The following is a 14,915-nucleotide window of genomic DNA, read 5'->3' on the forward strand; positions in this document are numbered from 1 at the left end:
CCATTAATGGTCACAGTTTTAAAATGGTGCCTGCAACTGGCCATGTGATACCTATACACAAAACTAAACAGTTAGCTTTGCGAATACTTGTGTTTAACAGGACTTAAGTGAAGGACTCACACAATGGTTATATATTGAGTGGTTAAGGCAGCCCTGGTTTAAACATTTGTATTACACCAATAGCTCGTTTAGAGCACCAATTAAAGCATTAGCTATGTGACAGGCACTTTGAGTGCAAAGTTTTTATTTTAAGTCATGATAAAGCTAGCTCAAAGAGATCCCAGGTGGGTGTGTTTTGGGCTGGGAGAGGCAGGAAGTGGGTAGGAATGACCATAGGGATTAGCATGGCCTTGGGCCATCAATGGATGGGTAAATAAACAAACAGCCCTACAAGCATTGTGTCCCTCCTAATATGCCATCTCTTCCAGGCTATACACCAATGAATTCGTTTTGGCATTTAGATGGCTCTACAGCACCACCATATAGCCAAAACAAAAAAAGAAATACGAGCTCATGCCAGCCATCAGGCACTTACATGACGGTCAGCATTGTAATGACTTTCTAGGGATTTAGGCCTTTATTTGTACATGTGTGCTGAACAACATATTTGAATCAATATGGATTTAGGTCTCCTTGATCCTCATTATTGGATGCAGTCAGAAATTTTGGAGAGTTTCCTGGATGCAGCAGGGAAACACACTGGGGTTACATTTTCTCATGGAGTAGAGCATAAATGCATGCCTAAAATGCAGGCATAAACATGTTATTCATAGATGTTCCTCTTCTCCACATTTACCCAATTTCTACAGTGGCGAGGAAGCACAGAAAAGAATATCTACTTCCAACTCCTGCCATACAAATGCAACCAGCATTTATAACAGCGTGACACGGTCACGTGGGCGTAAATGCTGTGGATTCCTACTGAACCCATCCACTTTTATGCAAAAAACAAGCAGGGTCCTGGCAGTCTCTCTTTCAGACATTAGTCCTGTTTGTAAGTGCTCTATCCAGATTCTTTAGCTCACTTTCTTTCACGGTGGAGAAATATCCCAATCATATCAGTCTTTGTCCTGCCCAGGGGCAGTCCAGCACCGAAATGCTAGGCAATTCTCCTCTGAACAAGAGTACCAACAGCAACCTCAGACACGTGTTTCGGTCTGGTTGGACCTCATCAGTAGGGTGGAGATGTGCCTCTCTAAGAATAGTGAGCAAGGGGTCCACTTTTATACCAACAAATCAAGCAGATTCCAAAGGAATTCATTGAAAATGCTGCCTGTGATGCATAAATGGCAGGCAACATTTAATGTATTTGCACAGTTAAGTTAAAAAACAAAGGTGTACAGGCAATTATGCCTGCATTCAAACCTGTGTTTTGCACTTTTCAGTACAAATGACTGCAACTGGACAGAGGTGAACAGTTTGCACATACGTTCAAATGTAGGTGGTTTCAAAAAATGACCCACACAGGCCAGATTTTTCCTCTTTGTGCCTTTGATCCAACTAGGAAATCCATCCAAAATGCACGGATGGTAAAACAAAATAAGCAGAATACGTATGTCAGCCTGTTTTTTATTTTTATTTCGTATCACACATGCCAGTTTGCCTTTCACATAACACTATTCATTTTGAGAATTAGTGTAGGACATGGTTTTTACATTCTAGAAGATTAACCAGTGTAGGACAAAAGGCTGATGTGTTCAAGAAACTACTCTTCCTATTTACATAAACCATACTAGTGGGACTAAGCATTAGATAATTCTATACTCCCACAACCAGGGGTTGGTAGTAAATATTGACCGGAAAACCAGATGGCAGGGCAGCAAAGAGAACGGATTGTAGTTTGCCAGTATAATTTGGAATGCTAAATCGCGATCAAGCAACAACCTTGCAATCAGCTTTGGATGTAAATGAAATTGAAATTTAAAATTTGAAAGAGCCATTCCTATTTAGACAAAGCTATGCTACATCTGAATAGTGTGCAGATAACAATTTATCTCTGAATAGATGAACCTTCTTTAGCATTTTCTGCAGTTGAACTACAATTTGGTGGTTTACCATGAATTGTTTGCATTAGAAATATCTGAAGGAGAAATAAACTAAAGTTATTTTACCAAAAATAACTTTTGCTTTTGTCTCCCGTTGACATTTCTTGCAACCCCCTCACACCCTTACTTACCTTTGGGCGGCACACTTTGCTCTGTGCCACTCACTCTGCCATCCCTCTGGCATTGCCCATGTCCTCACTGAGTGGTGTCTCATGTGCCCTGGAGGATGTTGCTCGTGTCCCCATGTCAGCAAGTCTTACGTCAGTTTGCTCTAGCATCTCATTTGCTCTGGAGAAAGTTGCTCTTGTCCTCTGGTCAGCAAGTCATGCTGCTGTGTGTTGTTGTGTTTCAGAAGCTCTTGATTTTGATTTTCACTTTGAATCAGATGGAGCTTTTCCAAGTGATATTTGCTTTGTGTGTAGTATGTTTCAGTCATTTAATGGCTTCAGCACATTTGAGAAAATGTCCAAGAAAGATTGATTGATTGTGCTCTCTTCTCGTGAACGAACTTAAGTAAACTGTAACCTTGCCATTTCCCATATTTGGAGTGACAATGTATTTTTTTGGTATTCCCATTAAAAATGCTTTAATAAATACTTTCTGACTCTATACAGTATTAATACATTTTAAAGGAATAACCAACATATGGAACATTTTGCTTCAGACAGTTTTCCAAATTGTGACTCCTTCTAGTACCTACTTTAGTGAATCAGGGTGAGCATCAGTAAATGAAGGTGTCTCCAGAGTGACTCTTTTGCATCCAAACATAGACTGCAATCTTGCCCCAGACAAATGAGGAATCCATGCAAAATGTGGTATATGTGGGTTCAACGGTGTGGATTTGTATAAACATACACACATACATACATTCAGCTTTATATGTAAAGACAAGGTAAACGCCCAGGGGATGAATGCTGCATTCTCTGTCTTTGTTACACTTAGTTTATAGGAATCTTGCTTGCAAAACAACCACACTGCGCCAAGCCCAGTCTGGTGCTTCAGGACACGCAATAAGGCAGAACACTACTCCCTTGTCAACCGGAACTGCTTGGGAGTAGCCGAGCTTGACACATTAAAGTGGCAGGTGACCTTTCTCTCTATGCTATATTGTTTCTGGTACTCCTGTACTAATGTTGATATAGAGTAACGTAAATAAAGGGGCTAGAGACCCCTCATTTGCAGTGCAGTCATTAACACACACACGTGTCAAGTATCCGTCTACAGAACCATTTCTGCCCTCCTGTTGCCCTTGTAAATGGTTCCAGAGTTCTCACTCTGCATGGACACCACTTCGGAGATAACACACATGCGGAACACACCATCACGTCCAGTTTGATTCAAAGCGTGTGCCCCGGCATTGCAGTTCCCTCATTTTCATTGAGCACACCCCCATTCAAATGAGGGAACATCCTTCTATGAATATTTGCTGACAATGTCATGTGTACGCATTCAATAGTGTGGGAGGGGCTCTTAGGATCCTTCTTTAATAGCAGTGTATAAAGCACACAATGTGCAATCATTGGTCAGAAGTTCTTTCATATGCAGCTTAATATTGGTGTGCTCATATATTACTGTTTGATAGAATAATCAAAGTATCATTGGCTTCAAAAAAGAAAGACCAAATAATGATAATATGCTTAGCAATATATTGTTTGTGTTTTCTGGCAAACATTACATCGAATATTCCTCATAAATAGCAGATTATTTGCATAGCACATTGCAGTGTTTCAAATTCCCACCTATAATTCTAGAAATCAGGCGTTGCTTGTTTACAAAAAATGCTTGCAAACATTGTGCAATAATTGAGCCTTTCAACTTTCTAATAATAAAACATGTATACAGTAAGGAAGGAAAGTTGTGGGAGGGGGCTTAATTAAGCATGGGTGGGGGAGTACTAAAAATTAAAACTTGTAGAACTTCCATGGGTTTGGACCAGATTGACCTTTTTTGTTTCTTTCAAGGAGGTTCGAGGTAAAAGTTTCCACTGAGTCTAGACAGAGCACAGACACTTGAAACACTTGATGGTTGGTGTTTAAAGAGACTTGAGCAATGTAAAAGGTATCAGTATTTAGGTGGTAGTTTGGATTATATGTACTATAGAGTAGAGTAGCATCCAGTTGAGAGAAGGGCCTAGGAAGATAGGGAATTAGAGTACAATTGTGTAGGGGATTTGGATGGGACATGATTTGTAAGTAGAGAAGGAGTCCAACGGGAGAAGGCCCAAATCAGTGGTAACCCAATATCCATTTTGTAGGAGTGGGAACATAGAGAAGCAGTCTTAGTCACATGTGAATTCTATTGGTTTCTGAGTATGTTAGAGCAGTTTTAGGCACACAGCCATATTGTAGGCAGAAGAGTATACCTTAATAGTATCAGTCACTTTGGCCTTTTGTAGGTAGACGGGTACATGAAAGCAGTCTTAAGTAGATATGAATTTTGTAGGTTTTGATACCCTCAAATAACTCGGCAACTAGGATTTTGTATTCTGATGAGTTTGCTAATTACTCTTATACAGATGCCAATTTTGTACATATGGAGTACTCCAAAGTAGTCTAAGGCAGATGTGAATGTTGTCGCCAGTGGAGTGATCCAGAGCTGTTTAGGCAGACTTGCAATTTGTTGGTCGAGAATGATGTCACATAAACATTTTGAGGACTGTGGAGTGCATCAAAGAAATAGGCAGATGTATATTTCGTAGACAGGAAAGTATGCCTACCCACTCTTTTTCAGATGTGAATTGTGAAGGCGTCGGAGTACGAGGTGTGGAAGTACAACAACGCAATCTTATGCTGACATGGATTTTATAGGTGGGGTAGGACACCACATCAATGTTAGGCAGATGTGCATTTTCAAGGTGTGGGCTTTAACGAAGCGGTCTTAATCAGGTATGATTGTTGTAGGTGAGGCAGTACACCAAAGCAGTTTTAGGCAGGCATGAATGCTGTCAGTGAGGAGAATGCCACAGCTGCCATAGGCACATGTGAACTTTGTAGGCAGAGGAGTATCTCAATGAAACGTTAGGAAGACATGAAGGACTGTCCCACTGAAGTGTTAGGCCTCACATATTTTATAGACTGGGCAGAGAGCGCCAAAGCAATTTTAGGCAAATGGGAATTTTGTACCACTGTTAGGACACATACATTTCTTTAGGCAGGAGAGAGTGCTAAAGCAGTTTTAGGCACTTGTTAAATATATATATGTTAGGGAGTTTGACACAGTATTCTTAGACTGACATGCATTTTAGACTATGACAAAGCAGCCCTGGGCAGGTGAGAACTTTGTAGGTTTAGGAGTGTGGCACTTCAGGTTTACGCATACATGGGCATACATGGGGAGGCAAAGGACTACACCAAAGCAATATTAGGCAGTCATTAATTTGTATGCAGAGTGGTACGCGGTACGCCACAGATGTATTAGTCTTTAATTACATTTTAGGTGTTGGATTAAGCAAATGGAATTTGTAGGCAGATGTGTACCTCAACGCAGTCTTAGGCAGATGTTTATTTAACATTTATAAAGCGCTCACACAGCCCGCAGGCATCGAGGCGCTGTTACAGGGATTGTTTTTTTTTTTCTTAGTTGCGTAATTGTGTTTTTTTTTGTCTTAGTTGCGTATTTATAACGCGCTTAAACACCCAGAGGTTTTTAAGCGCGGACCCGGGGATCGAACCCGTTGTTGCTTTGTGTCGTCTTGCTTCTAAGACGCGCACGCTGCCGCTGAGCTATCCTCCCGGGATTTTGTAGGTGTAAGACTAAGGACAACCAAGACATTCATAGGAAGACTTGTGTTTAGTTGCTGTGGGAGTGCTCCAAAGTGGTCTTAGTTAATGTACATTTTTTTGCGGCAATGTGAAAGCAGTTTTAGACAGATGCCAATGTCTTAGCTGGAGCAGAATGCCACAGCAGTTTTGGGAACACATGACGTGTGCAGACAGGAGAGTATGCTAAAGCAGTTTGAAGCCAGCATTATTGTTTTGGGATTTTGGAATACACCAAATCTTTTTTAGGCAAATTACATTCTGAAGGTGGGGGAGTATGCCCCCATGTTCGGAAGACATGACGCTTTAGGATGAGGAGTTTATTTCAGACGTCTTAGGTGCACATGCATGATGTAGGCGATGTTGTACCAAAAACACTTTTGGCAGGGATGACAATTTGTAGACAGGGGGGTTTCACCTCAGCATTCCTAGGCACATGCACATGTTGGTGACGTGGGAGTAGTCAAAGGTGTCGTAAGGAAATGTGCATTTGTTTTTAATGGCAGAGGAGTATGAGAAAGCCGTCTTAGACACGTGAATCTTTTAGGTTCCAGAGTGTGCCAAAGCAGTCATTTGCACATATGACATGTGTATGTGGGTGAGTACACCAAAGAAGATGGGGTTTGTTTAGGCAGAGGGTTATGCAATGCAGTCTTAGACAGATGTGAGTTTTGCAGGTGGGAGTGTATGTCACAGCATTCTTAAGCAGACATACATTGTGTTGGGTGGGGATTAATTGAAATCAGTCTTAGGCAAATATTGATTTTGTTTGTAGAGAGGTATGCAACATCAGTCTTAGGTACAGACACGGTTTACAGGCTGGCTGCAGTGTTTGCCTAAACAGTATTACAGTAGTGAATTTCGATGGAGGGGGATTACACATAAGCAGTCTTTTGAAGACAGGGGAGTACAGCAGAACTTTAGACAGACGTGAATTTTGTTTTGCATATTAATATATCACATAATTCTAGGGCAGATGTATATTTTGTAGGAGTGGGTTATAACAAATCAGTGTTAGGCAGTCATGAATGTTGTAGGTGGAGGAGTACAGTCTACATCAGTCTTAGTCTCACATGATTTTTTTAGGTGAGTACACCAATACTGTATTTGACAGACAATGATTCTGAGACATGTCTGGGGATGCTTGTGGTCTCGTGCAGTAGACATATGACCAAGCAGTTCGGGCATTGCTGCCCCTTTTGGGGTGGGACCAAGCCTGATTTGCATTTGGTCTTTCCTCTTCCTGTAATGGCTTGACAGGCAAAGAGCGATAGTCTGGAGGGTTGCCCAGAGCAATGCTAGAGCTTAAGATGAATTCTAAACCTTCCAGCCATCAAATCTTTTGTTTTGTTAGAGACATGAATTTGGTAGTCAGAGGAGGACTTCACAGCTGCCTTATGCACACATTAATTTGTAAGCAGGGTGTACACCAAAGCAGTCTTTGGTTGATTTGAATTTTGTAGGTGTGGAAGTATGTCAAGTCAGTATTAGGCAGACATTCTAACCGTAGGATCCAGTTGAATAAAACAAACATGCCTGTATCTGCTGTAGTATCAAAACACTGTGTGCAGTAGAGACATGAATGTGTTGGGCATTGTTCCCCTGCTTAAGCAGTGGTTGTTTGCATTGGAGATGTCCAAATCTTACATGGGTCTCTGAGCTGGCTATGGTGTTCAATCAGTAGCTGCAGTTCTTTTACTGTGCTATGACGAGGAGCTTATGTAATGCAATGTAATGTAGCATTTGTATAGCACCTTTTCCCATTAGTATGGCCTCAAAGCGCTGTAGGTAAATACCCTTAGAGGACCGAGGTGCGAGGTATGAAAGTATTTTAGCCAGTATGAAGATAGGCAGGGCTGGCTAAGTCCCTGTTTGTGACCCATGTAAAAATGGCTTGTGGATGGGTTCTGTGAAGACTGTCGGGAGTGTGTGAGTCAAGGAGAGTAATTATGTGTCCAGTTAGACCTACATTTTTGTTGTGGGTCTCAGCGATATTGGAATGGCAGAGTTGACCGGGCAGGATTAGGCTATGGTCCATTTAGATAGGTTGTTATACGTACCAGAGGGTCCCTATATGCTTAAAAATGGAAGCATATAGCGCCATCCCTGTGGGTAAAAATGCAGGGCAGTGGCAGCAGACAGCATAATGACTCGAAATGCAAGTCCACACTATCCCTATGGGAAAAGATGCAAAGAAGAAGAAGAAAACAGCATGAGACTCAATGTGCAAGCCCACAACACTGTCCCTGTAAAAAAGATGCAAGCTAGTGGTAAAACACACTAGTTAGACGCAAAATACAGCTAGCTTCGAAATACTGGCCTACGGCACTATCCCTGTGTAAAATAAAATGCAAGATAGTGACATGAAACAGGAGCTAGATGCAAAATACAGCTAGCATCAAAATACCAACATATGGCACAATGCCTGTGGAACAATATGCAAGGTAGTGGCAAAATAAGTTGCTTGATGCAAAATACAGCTAACTTGAAAATACCCACCTATGGCACTATCCCTGTGGAAAAAGATACAAGATGCAATAAATGATGTAAATTCCACAGTCTCCCCTAGGAGGCATGTGGACCACTGCATTAGATAGATATGATTATAAAGTACACCGTAGTCGATATAATCTAGCTTTATAAGGACTATCTTGCTGTGCTCCCCTGTATTCTAAGAGAGGAAGGATATTAAGACGAAGATACAAAATAAAAGGTCTGAGATCTTTATCGCTAAACTTCATCAAACAACTGCACTGTTTAACAGCCATGAAGCACTGTCTAATAAATTGCACATATCTCTTCTTATGTGAGAGCTTCAGCAACATTTGGGAGCATTCCCAAACTATAGTTTTAGCTTTCAGTTCAGCATACAATGAATTAGTACATTCTTCAGAGGGTAGATCTATAATGATGGACTCAAAATGCCCCAAAGATACCTTCTCCATTTCACAAAAGGCCTGATTACGACACACGTACGTATTGTCCGCAAAAAGACCCAAGAAAAAATCCTCTGTTCCCTTAGCCCAGATCATTGTAGCTTTCACTGTTGCATTCTCCTTAACGACAATAAAGAAGTGATCCCAACTTCGCACCTCAAGGCTTCAACCGGAATCACCCTTGGAAGTCTCAACAATGAACAGAGAAGTTTCCCTTCAACTATATCAGGCTAAAGAACAAAACGTTCCTTCGGTGTCTCAAGACCATAAAGAATGCCAGGGATCAGACAGAGCTTGTACATTTCCAAAAAGCCTTCAGTGGTTTCCCCCTTTCCTGGTCATTACATTCTTTATTACCTGCCATTTCTTATAGTTTTTATTGGGCGAATATTAGCATAAAACGAAGTTGCCAGACAATTCTTCATGGGCATTGCCCAAAGAAACATAGATGTGAACCACCTCCAAAGATTCACCAATAGTTTCCATCTAAGTGCTTTTCATTTGCCCATTCATAATTTAGTTTTTCTTCAAATTTGTTTTCAATTTGTTAGGTACGGCAAAGGAATAAACAGTATCCATGGACTGCTGCAAACCTATTGCAGTGCGATCAAGCAGGATCGCATTATCGGCATAGGAAATCCATTGAATGCGTTATGAACCAATTTTAAGGGGAACGTGAAACGTTGTAGCAGTTCTTCAAAGCCCCATCCACAACCGCAACATATAAATTGAAAAGCAGCGGGGCCAACACTCACCCCCTATTCCAGGCCATTATTTTTGTTTCCGAAGAACTAGATAACCACCAAGGTGTCAGTGTATATCTGTTTAATAAAGTACCAAAGAGGAGAGTTTAGTTAAGCAGCAGCATAGTCAATGTAGCATAGATAGAACAAGCTATCAAGGTGGCGGGAGGTTTCAGCTATCAAGTATTGCAACATCCAGATGTTATGAATAGTGCAGTATCCTTTCATGAAGCCAGTTTGTTGCATTTGTATCAATTTTGTTTGCATCCACGCATTTATTTACATGGTAAGCAATATTGAGGAGATGTTTTTACTGCTTGAGTCAGTCATAGTTAGAAGTCGGTAATTACAAGAGATCCAACCCATGTCCCCTTTTTAAAAAACATGTATCAAGATGGACTCACGCCAACTAACCATGATTTCACCCCGCCTTAATATCAGAGAAAATAAACTAGAAAGCACCTGGGCCCAAAACATCACAAATATCAAAAGCACCCTGGACACTTTTAATTTCCCAACACATCCCCATCCTCAAAACCTGTATTTCTACTTAGAGGGGCATATTTGAAATCAGAGCCTATTCCACAACAAGCATATTTATCATATTACAGACTATGGATTTGTCCTCCCCATCTGTCTTCAGAGATCGAATTAATCTCTCTGGGTTAATCTTCCGCTAAATAAGTGTGATATGAATGTCAAAACATTAACTCTTTACTGATTTTACTTATCCTCTAAACTAAGTGTATTAGACATATAAGTCAGTCGAAGAGTAGCACGAAGCAATTTCGTCTCATTATGTATTACTGCGTCAAATGGTGTCAAAAGGGCCCTATGATTAGGAATCGCTACTTTATTTCGCCCTGGGATAACACACAAAATATTAAGCATCGTATACACATACCAATGATTCTGGGAAAGCAAATCATCAGCATATCTCCCACAATTATTCGGAATTGTATTCACCTTTTCCACATTTCGTTCAGACCAAACAATTCTGTTCTCCTGCAAGGTGACTGTTTTCCTTTGCTGCACAGTCTGAACAAATTTCCCTTCATGAGTGTTAATTGTCAGATACAACACAGCATGATCACTCAACGTAGTAAAACAGGTGTCAACATCTTTAACTAATTTCCTAGTACAAAGGCCAACAAAAAGAGAATCAAGCATAGATGATGCTCTCCCAATTTGTCCACGTGTCATATGATTTACTAACGCCATGCGGGTTAGGCTTCAAAAGGGAGAAATCATATCCCTGTAAAAATGTCACCCACAAATAACCTTCGTCCAACATTTTATATTGTTAAGAGCCCGTAGTAGCATCATCCAAATTATTTTGAGCTGCCGCCCCACTATCCAAGGGATCTATATCAGTAACACATCTGTCATTAAAGATTTAATCTATATATGATTGTATCAAAGAAATCAGAATACCACCAGCATGGTCATAAAGATTGATAAGTAAAATTGAATTAGTAAGTGAGGAAACCCCAGTCAGAATCTAAATTACAGATCTGTAGCAGTATTAAGGGTACACAACATTGCTAAAGGGTACAGAAATTGTTGTTCATTACCTGATTGTTGCAGCAGACAGGGGTCATGGCCTAGTAGGGGCTGGGTGTTACAGGTGATGGAGGTTCCCAGAGAGGAGGTGTCCTTTGCCTTGGAGGATAGGGGATATTCTGCTTCTGCATTGCTATGGGCAGGCCCTGCCAATCAGGCGGTGGCCATGAGGGGGTGGCCTCACCAGGGGAATGCCACACCACAGCACCAAGGTGCTCCGTCCATCAAGGACTGAGCTCTCTGCTCCTATGTTGCCGTGTGTGGGTTCAGCCAATTAGGCAATAAACCTAATTCTTGGTATTTTTAATGAAGCCATCCAACGGGTTAGCCTACACACTATGCCACCCAAGGTGGTGCTGTCACAAGTGCCTGTTGGAGTTAGACTAGACAACATAATACAGTGTATTCTGAACAATCTGGCTTCCTTATCAAATTTCTGTCTATGTTATCCTTTAAGAATGTTTCCAATCAGCAAAATATGGATTTCCAGATTTGCATGATCAAGCCAAATTCAGTGACATGTGTCTTGAATGTGTGCAATTAAATTTGACAAAGTTATTTATATTGATATAACTCAATTAGTAATACATATTAATATATCACATTTGGTCTCATTTTGCAGAGATGACTCTCACAATGTTTGAACAGTGCATTTTATTGTCAGGCAGAGCTGAGAGTTGAAATTGTAAGTGCATTGGTTACCTTTGAAGCTGTGGTTCTAAAACCCAGAGTTGCCTACCATGTGACTGACTCAGCCAAGGAGCCCACTTTTTAAATTTGCCAAGAATGAAAAGGATGTATTTTTGGAAGACATAAGCACATTATTCTTTTGTTATGTTGTACTAAGCTCAATGGGCTCATGTGAATTCTGGATAAGAGATCTGCTTATCCAGATGGTGCACTTACAATCCCATGGGGCTTGGGTCTACCCTGTATTAGACATGTTACAAAATCAGAAAAACACATGTTTGCAAAGCACTGTTATTTGCTATGCAATACATCAACATGCCTAATTCCTTATATGTTAAATTCACCCAATTATTTCTGGTGTGATTTAACATGCAGGTATCCATTCATAAAGAAATCACAGTGATTTCTCCACCATTTTTATACAGAAAATAATTTTGCCCTCTGCATTTGTATTGCTGTAAGGGAAAGACACAATTTTGACTTAACAATATTTCTCATGTTTTTAATGGAATACATTACAAAATAAAAACAATTATTGCCAATTCTGAAACACATGATCTTTGTAGCAAGAAGTTTAGGATTTGGATGAGTAATCATATATACAAAGTACAGTTGCACTACATTTGAATGACATGGCATGTGGACTTATGAAATTAAAAGGTCAATTGCTATGCTTGATGAGCTACGTTTTAATTACATTCTGATCAAACTGGGCTTTCTTCTGTACTTGGCTACACTTCTCATATACCATGTAGAAAAAGGCATATGTTTTGTTGGACTTCTCATCACATTTAACACAGGCAAATTCAATCAGATATTTTTGTTATAACAGAGCCTTTAAGCACAGCTTGCTGTTAATTGAAAGTTTAGTGCAGGGGTCTGCAACCTGTGTCTCTCCAGAGGTTTTGGACTACAACTCCCATGACAACTCACCATTGACTATGCTGGCTATGTCTGACAGGTGTTGTAGTCCAAAACATTTGGACAGCCAAAGGTTGCAGACACCTGGTTTAGTAGAAGCAAGTGTGCTTTGCACACAAATATACAGGAACTACTTAGCACCATACACTCTAGTTCAGCCAGTCTCTAGCTTGCTTTAATTTTCCCCTACACCATCTACAACACTGTGCACAAAGAAACAATCTGTTTTTCCATTTGAGTGAGTTGAAGAATTGGGAGGTACAGAAAACATAGAAAAGCAATGGGCATCAGCCACAACAGAGCATCTCACATGGAAAGATTAAGTGTGAACATTTGAGTTTCTAATAAAGAAAACATTTTGGTTTTGTCAACATGTATTATATACAATATCTCACAATATTGAAAGGTTTTGATACATAATCATCATATAGCTATTATAGAGAAGGGATATACTGCATGTTACAATTATCCCAAACAGGACAATGCAATGACCTTATTCTAAAATTCTTGATTCATGAACGCACATGTATTCATTAAAACACTGAATAACGGAGAACCATAAGCAATTAAAGTGTTTCAATCCCTACCATCCAAATGCTATGGACACTCCTGATTTAGCAATAGCCTTGTTTATTGAGTATTAAAGAATATATTGTTAATCAAGTTCAAACATTATTTTACATTGAACCCTATTAAATCTGAGGATAATTGTGGAATTTAGACAAAAAAGTAAGTTACATTTTCACCTGTGGTGTCGAGCCCCAGAAATGTTTCAGAATGTGGTGGTTACTTGTCTAAAAAAACTGAATGTAGGTGCCCGAGGAACTAGATATTTATTTTTAACCAGATGAGACGTAAGTCAGTTGAAACAGCAGTAACTAGTCACTGTGGAACTGCACCCCATCCTGTCATGCTAGATAATGTTACTGCTGTTTTGACATAGCTCCACTGAGATCCTGCATTAGGGATGACTCACTAGTTATAGATGCCATTTGCATTTTTGATTCTATTGTTATGCTCGGCTCCTAATATCTCTTAAAAATAGTAATGCACCAAGAGTCACATTCCAACAGGATACACAGTGGCACCTCTGACATTTTTTTTCCAGCTTTCCCTGTGAAATGAGTGCTACAAAAATTAGCAAAATGTTTAGCCTACTCCGGTACATACGAGTCCTGAGAGCACAACAACCTGAATCACAAGACTAGATTTGTAATAGAATAAACTTTATGTGGTGCATTTCAGTGTATTTTACAAAGAACATGAACTACTTGTATTTGATTTCCAAATATGCAAATATCTAAAAAGTTGCTTTAGGAGCCATTCCATTAGCCCCAGGCAATTAATAACAACAAATGGCAAGTCCACAGAACTAACCTAGGATGTGCAGAAACTAGCAAGTCAAAAGAGTCTATTGTGTAATCGTACTTCGGATCGACTTCACATCCTTATATTGTTTGGCTTTTACTTTATTCTGCCCAGGTAGTATTGGCTTTTCATTCAGTGGTGATGCATTGTTCATGTATCTACGCCATGTAACATCCACAGTCTATTTGCTTTCGCCCATGATACAAGATTGATTACATGAAAGGGACATTCCTAGCTGGCATCATTTTACATGCTCCAGTTAAAAAATGCACAAATGTACATTATGAGCAGGAGTAATATAATTAATTGCATGTCTGAGATCTGAGTAGATTATGACAGTGTTTCCCTGTAATTTAACGTCATAGCCCACAACAGTGACTGCTAAAATGTGGTCCCATCTGTGCATTCTGTTCTTGATTTGCATCTTTGACTCCAATTAGCACCTTATTTACAGTCACAACTTGATTCACTCCATTTTTAACTGTGCACATAGTGGTGTAACTAAATGAATCCCACAATCTTTGGGTATTATCTTGCTAGCTCTCAGGACAGTCACCCCTCTTGTCCTTTTCCTATGCTGTTGCTAAATGCACAGTCACCTATAAGATGTTATGTTGGTACCAAATCATATGTCCCTTTATGGCAACCACCACTGTTGAGTGGTTCAGGTCCACCCTGATTGATGGCCATCTGGTAATACAAGCCAGCATGAGCCAACATTTGGTCCCTCCATGGCATTCCACACCATCAGGGCTTCAACAACAACATGCTATGTTGGTGATGGTGATGATGGCAGTGGGAACAATTCCTGGAATTACCCAAAATGACCGTAAAAAATGACTGAATACGTGATTTGGCTGAATTTCAGGCATTTGAAATTTCCGAAAAGTA

The sequence above is a fragment of the Ambystoma mexicanum genome, chromosome 1p, assembly GCF_040938575.1.
Source record: "Ambystoma mexicanum isolate Mex_15411 chromosome 1p, UKY_AmexF1_1, whole genome shotgun sequence".
Lineage (NCBI taxonomy): Eukaryota > Metazoa > Chordata > Amphibia > Caudata > Ambystomatidae > Ambystoma > Ambystoma mexicanum.